The 9,718-nt window shown below is 40.1% G+C and overlaps 1 pseudogene; it reads left to right on the top strand.

Moving 5' to 3' along the window:
* Nucleotides 1-8,900: 8,900 nt before the first annotated feature.
* LOC138370954 (DNA-directed RNA polymerases I, II, and III subunit RPABC2 pseudogene) lies at nt 8,901-9,471 on the top strand (annotated as a pseudogene).
* Nucleotides 9,472-9,718: the final 247 nt, after the last annotated feature.

Genomic DNA, 9,718 nt, shown 5'->3' with positions numbered 1-9,718 from the left:
ACGACCGCATCGAGCCGCCACGCACTCGCTCCCCGAGTTCGGACACTCACAATTCTCAATCGAGCCGCCACGCTCTCCCACATAGAGCTCCACGACTCCAGCCTCACTCAGCTCTCTGCTCCAGGCTTCGTCTCAACGTCTGCGACACTGCTAAATCCAGAGACACATCCGCCGACTACGCAGTTCACTTTTCGACCACAGTTACCAGCAGTACCGCCTCCTACGACAACGGACGATCCTGTGCGACCTCCCAGCACAGGATCCTCCTACGACCCCAGTTAGATGAAATCAGCGAAGAGGAGGAAGTTAACTTTGATGGTTATGTAACGCGAGCAGGGCGTACAATTCACCGACCAGCTAAGTTCCTTGATCAAGTATTTTTCCTTTCATCCCCTGGGAGGGGGAGTTCTGGGAGGCTCAGTGCGCTCAACTCACACCAAAATATCACCTGTGTACTTCTGTATATTCGAACAAATATATATATAGTATCTTAGTGTCTGTGTTTATTTGTCACCATACTTTACGTAACACATGAATCGTTAAATATAAAATAGAATCGTTACACATGAAAGGCGCCTTCTAACCACTCCTCAAACCCTGTAGAAAAAACAAAAAATGTTTTCCACTGGTAGGTAAGTGTAGGAAGGCTGGTTCTGCTGCATACCAAGTTCCTTGCCTGTGCAGACTGGGTCTCGCGTCTTAGACTTGCTTGGACCAGATGGTCTTTGAGGTATTTATTTCTCTTCCATGCGATCATAAGAGAATCTCTTGGGAAGTTAGGCCAGTTTAGTTTAAGAACAAAGGCAACTGCAGAATTCCTATTGGCCCATACGAGGCAGCTCCTATCTATAACCACCCAATCCCACTCATATACTTGTAAAACCCGCGCTTGAAACAATCGAGGGACCCCACCTCCAGCACGTTATGCGGTAATTGGTTCCAGAAATCAACAACCCTGTTACTGAACCAGTATTTACCCAAGTCTTTCCTAAATCTTATCCAATTTATACCCATTGTTTCGTGTTCTGTCTTGTGTTGATATTTTTAATACCCTATTAATATCCCCCCTGTTATGTCCATTCATCCACTTGTAAACCTCTGTCATGTCATCCCTAACTCTTCGTCTTTCCAGTGAATGCAACTTAAGCTTTGTTAATCTTTCTTCATATGAAAGATTTCTAATTTGGGGAATTAACTTAGTCATCCTACGTTGGACACGTTCAAGTGAATTTATATCCATTCTATAATACAGCGACCAAAACTGAACTGCATAATCTAAATGGGGCCTAACCAGAGCAAGACATAGCTTAAGAACCACACCAGGTGTCTTGTTACTAACGCTTCGATTAAAAAATCCCAGTGTCCTATTCGCCTTATTACGAACATTCATGCATTGATCCTTTTGTTTTAAATTCTTACTAATCATAACTCCCAGATCCCTTTTGCAATCCGACTTCGCAATCGCAACACCATCTAGCTCGTATCTTGTAACTCTATCATCATTACCTAGCCTCAGAACTTTACATTTATCAGCATTAAACTGCATTTGCCAATCCTTTGACCATTTCAAAACCCTATCTAGATCAACTTGACGTGATAGTGAGTCCTCCTCCGAAATAATTTCCCTACTGATTTACGTATCATCGGCAAATTTGCAAATGTTGCTACTCAAACCTGAATCTAAATCATCTATATATATTATAAACAACAGAGGGCCCAGGACAGAGCCCTGAGGTACTCCACTAACAACATTATCCCACTCTGACTTAACCCCATTTATACTAACTCTCTGTTTCCTTTGGAATAGCCATGCCCTAATCCAATTTAATATAGCACCCCAATACCATGATCTATTTTTTTAATTAGTCTCTCATGTGGCACTGAATCAAAAGCTTTGCTAAAGTCAAGGTACACAACATCACAATCCTTACCTATATCAACTGCCTAAACTATGCTGGAATAAAAAGTTAGCAAATTTGTTAAACATGAACGGCCATTTGTAAAACCATGTTGCGACTCATTTATTAATTTATGTTTTTCAAGATGGAGACGAATTGTATTTGCAATTATTGAATCAAGTAACTTTCCCACAATAGACGTTAGGCTAATTGGCCGATAGTTTGACGCAAGTGATCTATCTCTATCTCCTTTAAACTCTCCAGGAAAGTGTTAAAAATTGGTACCACTTTAGCTACCTTCCATGACTCTGGCACTCTGCCTGACTCTATTGATTTATTAAATATGGTAGACAGTGGCTCGGAAAGCTCCTCTTTGCATTCTTTAAGCACCCTGGCAAACACTTCATCCGGCCCTGGGGATTTGTTTGGTTTTAGTTTTTCAAATTGTTTAATTACATCCTCCCTGGTAACTACTAAACTAGTCAACCTGTCCTCATCCCCACCCACATAGACTTGTTCGGCTGAAGGCATATTGTTAAGTTCTTCTTTAGTAAATACAGATATAAAATATTTGTTAAAAATACTACTCATCTCCTTGTCATTATCCGTTATTTGACCTGTCTCAGATTTTAATGGACCTATCCTTTCCCTAGTCTTAGTTCGATATAACTGAAAAAACCCTTTAGGATTTGCCTTTGCTTGCTCTGCTATGCGAACTTCATAGTTTCTTTTTGCTTTCCTAATCTCTTTTTTAACATTTCTAACCAGTTGTATGAATTCCTGTTCTAAACTGACTTCCCCATTCTTAATCCTTTTGTACCAAGCTCTCCTTTTACCTATAAGGTTCTTAAAATTATTTGTTATCCACTTTGGGTCATTAGTATTCGATCTATTCAATTTATATGGTATACTACGTTCCTGTGCTTTGTTTACAATATTCTTAACCCTTACACTGCTCAGGGGTCCTTGGGACATTTACACCCCTGTGCGTAAGAAAAAAAAATTAACATTTTTTTTCGTCTTCTAAACATGTTAATTTGTGTCCCCTGAGCACGGAAAAAATAAAAAATAAAATCGTAGGTGACATATTATGGGCGCAATTGACCGAGGAAGTCTGGCAAAAAGTGGGCGTTGACAGAGCCGTCGTCAGACCTGGTCAGCGTCACCCGCGTTGACAGATGGGAGTTGCCACAAAGATATTATTACCTAATTGTTTCAATGTCTCTGATTGATTTTTTCTTAGTTTTTTTGCAGTAATATTATTCAATAGTGTGTATTGTAATATATTTATATAATAAAAGTGGTTAATAATCGCTATACTCAAAAGTATGATGTGCATATTAGTGATTCAATTATTATGTTTATAAACTATAAACAAATAGTTTTGCTGCTATTACACTCTATACACAGGTTATATATAAGTATTGGCATGTTTTGGTCACCATAACGAACCACTAAGTTGGTATTGAGTGTCGAAAAGCAACGAGGAGTTACCGCCACACACCAGCCAGCCACTCGCTGCCACTCCCTCAACACACGCACTAAACTTTCTCCCCCAACAATACCAGTTGTGGTGTTATTACACTATATACAGACGTTATATATAAGTATGTATATATTTTGTTCACCACAACTGTACAGCTAAGCTGATATAGTTAGTTCAGGCACTAAGAGTCGTCGCTATACACAGATGGCGGCTGGCGGCTCCCTCACTCTTTCAAGGTCACACGCACTAAACTTTCTCCCCAAACAATACCTTTTGCAGTGTTATTACCCTGTATACACATATTATATATATATATCTACATGTTTTATGCACCGTAACTGTACACCTAAGCTTGTAGTGCGCCCAAAGAGCATAGTGGCCACCCTCTAAACAGCTAGACAAATCGTGCAGACGACGTCACCTCCGTCACCCATATGGCTCCTCCCAGCATAATCCTTTTGCTGTTATTACACTAATACACACATTATATATAAGTATCTACATTTGTGTTCACCATAGAGAATCACTGACCTGGTATGGTGAATGCAAACAATAACAGGTGGCCACACAGTCAGTAAACGATGCTGTCTCCCTCCGTCTCTCAGCATCACTCCTCCCACAGCGCTAATTATTACAACAATCCTGCTATTACCACAACCCTGGTTATTTATATCACAGTCATTGGTCATCTGTAATATTGTCATCGCTAAATAATAACAATTATATATTTATTTTGACATTTTTCGGCGATGCTGTGGTCACAAGCTGAACATCAATGCTGTTCGCTCATGCTGCGTGCGCCGGCCTTGGTTGCTCCAACAGTACTGTGGCTCTCACACCTGAGAATATTGCCCACGATTTTTTTTTAAAATGGCATCTGTTTACAAGAGCCCTGAGGAAGCTACGGTGAACCCCGTGTAGCCGCGGGCCATTTGAATCAGGCCTGGCACCCTATGGCGTATATATACGCCATGCGCACCATGGGACATGTTACTCAGGGCGTATATATACGCCATGCGCAGTTTAAGGGTTAAATAAGTTATATATTAAATCCACATCGAAATCCCCTTTTACATCACCTATTGCTGGGTTCATGTCTCGCTCCAAGACAGGCCTACACTCCATACCCAAAACTTTCCAATCTATTTGACCCAAAAAATTTCTTAGGCTATTAAAATCAGCTTTTCGAAAATCTGGCACTTTAACAGAATTTCACCCTATGCCCCTGTTACCTAGCAGTAAAATAGGTACCTGGGTGTTTGTCAGCCGTCACGGGCTGCTTCCTTGAGGTGGAGGCCTAGTCGAGGACCGGGCCGTGGGGACACTAAAGCCCAGAAATCATCTCAAGAGAAGAGCTCTTATATGAGAACAATGAAGGTAAAATATGTGTTTTTATCTACACAATAGAGAGAATAGTTTTGTATATTTGTCTGTCTATCCAAAGTTAGGCTAGCTGCACCCAAATGTGCATGGGCCCCATCTTGTCTGTTGTACGAGATGATACCCTTAGCAATTAAGTTCCCCCTATCTTTGCCAGAGATAGGGGGAACAGATTAAGGGTTTGCTATCCGGGAGCTGGAATTGGTGATATTGTTGGAAACATGAATGATATTATGACGGGAAATGGGAACAAACCCATTATTTGTATTAGTGCAGGGGGTAAGGATGTTAAGCGAGTTAGGAGTGAGGAACTAATACAGAGATTTAGGACAGCCATTGAATTAGTTAGGAGCTAGGGAGGAATCCCGATTCCTCATTTCCCACTCGTTTAGAGAGGGAAATGAATGGATATCGAGGGCACTTGGTGTCAATTGCCGGCTGGAAAGATATTGCAAATCAAATGCAATATCTTTCATAGACAACTGGGAACACTTCTATGGAAGAAATGAAATGTATGCTCGTGATGGGGTGCATCTATCGAGAGCTGGGGTTGTTGCTGTTGCGAACTCGTTGGAAGAAGTGGTTAGAGGTGTTTGTTTGGGTTTAAACTGTTAGTAGATAGAGGTATTGGAATTGATTTGGAGGAAGGAGGTAATAAAAGTATGTGTTTGTGGGAGAAAGGAATTGGCAAAATGATCAGGGAAAGAGAAGGGCCTCAAAATAACAATTCACTTAGGGTATATTACACTAACAGTAGAAGTCTAAGAAATAAAATTAACGAATTAAATGCTCTTGTCAGCACAGAAAAAATAGATATTATTGCACTTACCGAAACGTGGATGAATGTAGAAAATAGTGAACTATTAGCTGAATATCAAATAAATGGATTTAAACTATTTCACACAGATAGATATATTAGATGAGGAGGTGGAGTAGCCATATATGTTAGGGACAATTTGAAATGTAGTCTCAAAGAGGGAATCAAAACTGAGCCACACACAGAAACTATTTGGATAGAATTAAACAAAAAAGCTAATACTATTATATTAGGAGTTATATATAGGCCACCAGATTTAGACAGAATGGAAGCAAAGCACCTATGGGATGAAATATCTAGATCTAACAGTATTTAGGTCATGGGTGACTTTAATTTTAGCGGAATAAACTGGTTGAACAAAACCGGGAATAGTGAAGCAGAAGATTTTCTAGAATTAATTGACGATTGCTTTCTTACGCAACACATTAAGGAACCAACACGGGAAAATAATATTTTAGATTTAGTGTTAACTAACAGGGAAACACAAATTAATGACATCGAAATAGGGAGTGAGCTAGGGAACAGTGATCACAAAGAAATCAGATTTAGCATTGAATGGAATAGACCAGTAGGAGAAAATTCTGTTAAAGTGCCAGATTTTCGAAAAGCTGATTTTAATAGCCTAAGAAAATTTTTGGGTTCAATTGATTGGAAAGTCTTGGGTATGGGGTGTGGGCCGGTCTTGGAGCGAGACATGAACCCAGCGATAGGTGACTTAAATGGGGATTTCGATGTGGATTCAATATATAACTTATTTAGGAATATTCTAAACAAAGCACAGGAACGTAGTATACCATACAAATTGAATAGATCGAATACTAATGACCCAAAGTGGATAACAAAGAATTTGAAGAACCTTATAGGTAAAAAGAGAGCTTGGTACAAAAGGATTAAAAATGGGGAGGTCACTTTAGAACAGGAATTCGTACAACTGGTTAGAAATGTTAAAACAGAGATAAGGAAAGCAAAAAGAAACTATGAAGTTCGCATAGCAGGGCAAGCAAAGACAAATCCTAAAGGGTTTTTTCAGTTATATCGTACTAAGACTAGGGAAAGGATAGGTCCATTAAACACTGAGACAGGTCAAATAACAGATAGTGATGATGAGATGAGTAGTATTTTTAATAAATATTTTGTATCTGTATTTACTAAAGAGGAACTTAACAATATGCCTTCAGCCGAACAAGTCTATGTGGGTGGGGACGAGGACAGGTTGACTAGTTTAGCAGTTACCAGGAAGGATGTTCTTAAACAAATAGAAAAACTCAAACCAAACAAATCCCCAGGGCCAGATGAAGTGTTTGCCAGGGTGCTTAAAGAATGCAAAGAGGAGCTTTCCGAGCCACTGTCAACCATATTTAATAAATCAATAGAGTCAGGCAGAGTGCCAGAGTTTTGGAAAGTTGCTAGTGTGATACCAATTTTTAAGAAAGGAGATAGATCACTTGCGTCAACTAATGTCGACCAATTAGCCTAACGTCTATTGTGGGAAAGTTACTTGAATCGATAATTGCAAATAAAATTCGTCTGCATCTTGAAAAACACAAGTTAATAAATGAGTCGCAACATGGTTTTACAAATGGCCGTTCATGTTTAACAAATTTGCTAACTTTTTATTCCAGCATAGTTGAGGCAGTTGATAGTGGTAAGGATTGTGATGTTGTGTACCTTGACTTTAGCAAAGCTTTTGATACAGTGCCACATGAAAGACATAAACAAGATAGAGGCTCATGGTATTGGAGGTGCTATATTAAGTTGGATTAGGGCATGGCTATTCCAAAGGAAACAGAGAGGGTTAATTCAGAGTGGGAAAATGTTGTAAGTGGAGTGCCTCAGGGCTCTGTCCTGGGACCTCTGTTGTTTATAATATATATCAATGATTTAGATTCAGGTTTGAGTAGCAACATTTGCAAATTTCCCGATGATACGAAAATCAGTAGGGAAATTAATTCGGAGGAGGACTCACTATCACTTCAAGTTGATCTAGATAGGGTTTTGAAACGGTCAAAGGATTGGCAGATGCAGTTTAATGCTGATAAATGTAAAGTTCTGAGGTTAGGTAATGATGATGATGAGTTACAAGATACGAGCTAGATGGTGTTGAGATTGCGAAGTCGGATTGCGAAAGGGATCTGGGAGTTATGATTGGTAAGAATTTAAAACAAAAGGATCAATGCATAAATGTTCGTAATAAGGCAAATCGGACACTTGGATTTATTAATCGCAGCGTTAGAAACAAGACACCTGGTGTGGTTCTCAAGCTATATCTTGCTCTAGTTAGGCCCCATTTAAATTATGCAGTTGAGTTTTGGTCGCCATATTATAGAATGGATATAAATTCACTTGAACGTGTCCAGCGTAGGATGACTAAGTTAATTCCCCAAATTAGAAATCTTTCATATGAAGAAAGATTAACAAAGCTTAAGTTGCATTCACTGGAAAGGCGAAGAGTTAGGGGTGACATGATAGAGGTTTACAAGTGGGTGAATGGACATAACAAAGGGGATAATAATAGGGTATTAAAAGTATCAACACAAGACAGAACACGAAACAATGGGTATAAATTGGATAAGTTTAGATTTAGGAAAGACATGGATAAATACTGGTTCAGTAACAGGGTTGTTGATTTGTGGAACCAATTACCGCGTAACATGCTGGAGGTGGGGTCCCTCGATTGTTTCAAGCGCGGGTTGGACAAGTATATGAGTGGGATTGGGTGGTTATAGATAGGAGCTGCCTCGTATGGGCCAATAGGCCTTCTGCAGTTACCTTTGTTCTTATTATAAACGCACCTGTGCCTTTTCCATAGCATTAGTGAGAAATGGCATATGACTAACATTAGTGTAAAACGACTCAAATTCTCACCATTTTACTATAAAAAAAATTGTCGGTAATTGTTTCCCATGAACCTTGGCAGGAGCGAATATTTACAAACCCTCCTCCTGTTAAAATATTACTTTTTGTAATTATGTGGACCATCGAACACACATATACTTTATGCTCAATTATATTGTAGAATTTAGTACTGTTAATTATAGAAAGTATTTATGCTGACCAAACCACACACTAAAAATTGAAGAGACGACAACGCTTCGGTCGGCATGTGTAGCGAGTAGATTATCCCAATAATATACTCGCTCCAAATGCATTGTTAATATTCCTGTCAACCTTTGGAGATGAATGAGGTGAGGCGTTGCCCGGGCAACACGGTTAGGTGTTGCCCGAGCATATACGCAGCAGAATAGCAAACATTAAACTAGTCTACTTTCAAGTGTGGTCTAGAGCGGACACTTACGAGATACTGTACCGACGCTCAGCGCTGCGTCACACACGGCCACGCGAGTCTTGCTTATAGCTGGGAGAAGACCTTGGTGCAAACAGGAACGCGAGATGGCTGACGAGGAGTTCGATGGTGATGATGTTGGTGATGACTTCGAGGAGGCAGAAGATGATGAAAATCTGGATGACCTGCAAGGAGAGGAGGATGATGATAACCAGATAGAGTTGGTACCTGCAGGGGAAGGTCAGCCAGTGCCTATGCTCAAGAGAATCACGACACCTTATATGACAAAATATGAAAGAGCTAGAGTATTGGGCACGAGAGCACTGCAGATTGCAATGTGTGCGCCTGTCATGGTGGAAATTGATGCAGAATCGGATCCGCTCCAAATTGCTGCCAAAGAATTGAGAGAACGGAAAATTCCCATCATCATTCGCAGATATTTGCCAGACGGATCTTTTGAAGATTGGGGCATAGATGAACTTATCATCAGTGACTTCTAAGTACATGTTAGATTGATGGTAAAGCTTTAAGGATGTCTGATCATTCATGATGAATTGTTAGTTCTTTTCTCATATTTGTTGTATTAAGAGGAGTAGTGATGTACAATTTTTACAATGCTCCACATTGCGACAGCGACCCAAGGACGCAACAATTATGCATATTCTTCTCTCCTGCTACACCGAGCTTGTCCACACACTGTACCTACATCTTTTGGTACCAGACTACAATTTCCACAGTCAACACATGTAGTACTCGGCGTGTAGAGTCCTAATCAACCCAAGACGCTACAGCTTCGACACAGAGCAGACAGCAAACTACGACCGCATCGAGCCGCCACGCTCTCGCTCCCCGAG

Source organism: Procambarus clarkii, chromosome 34 (assembly GCF_040958095.1).
Source record: "Procambarus clarkii isolate CNS0578487 chromosome 34, FALCON_Pclarkii_2.0, whole genome shotgun sequence".
Taxonomy (NCBI): domain Eukaryota; kingdom Metazoa; phylum Arthropoda; class Malacostraca; order Decapoda; family Cambaridae; genus Procambarus; species Procambarus clarkii.
This window is presented reverse-complemented; position numbering and strand designations above follow the sequence as displayed.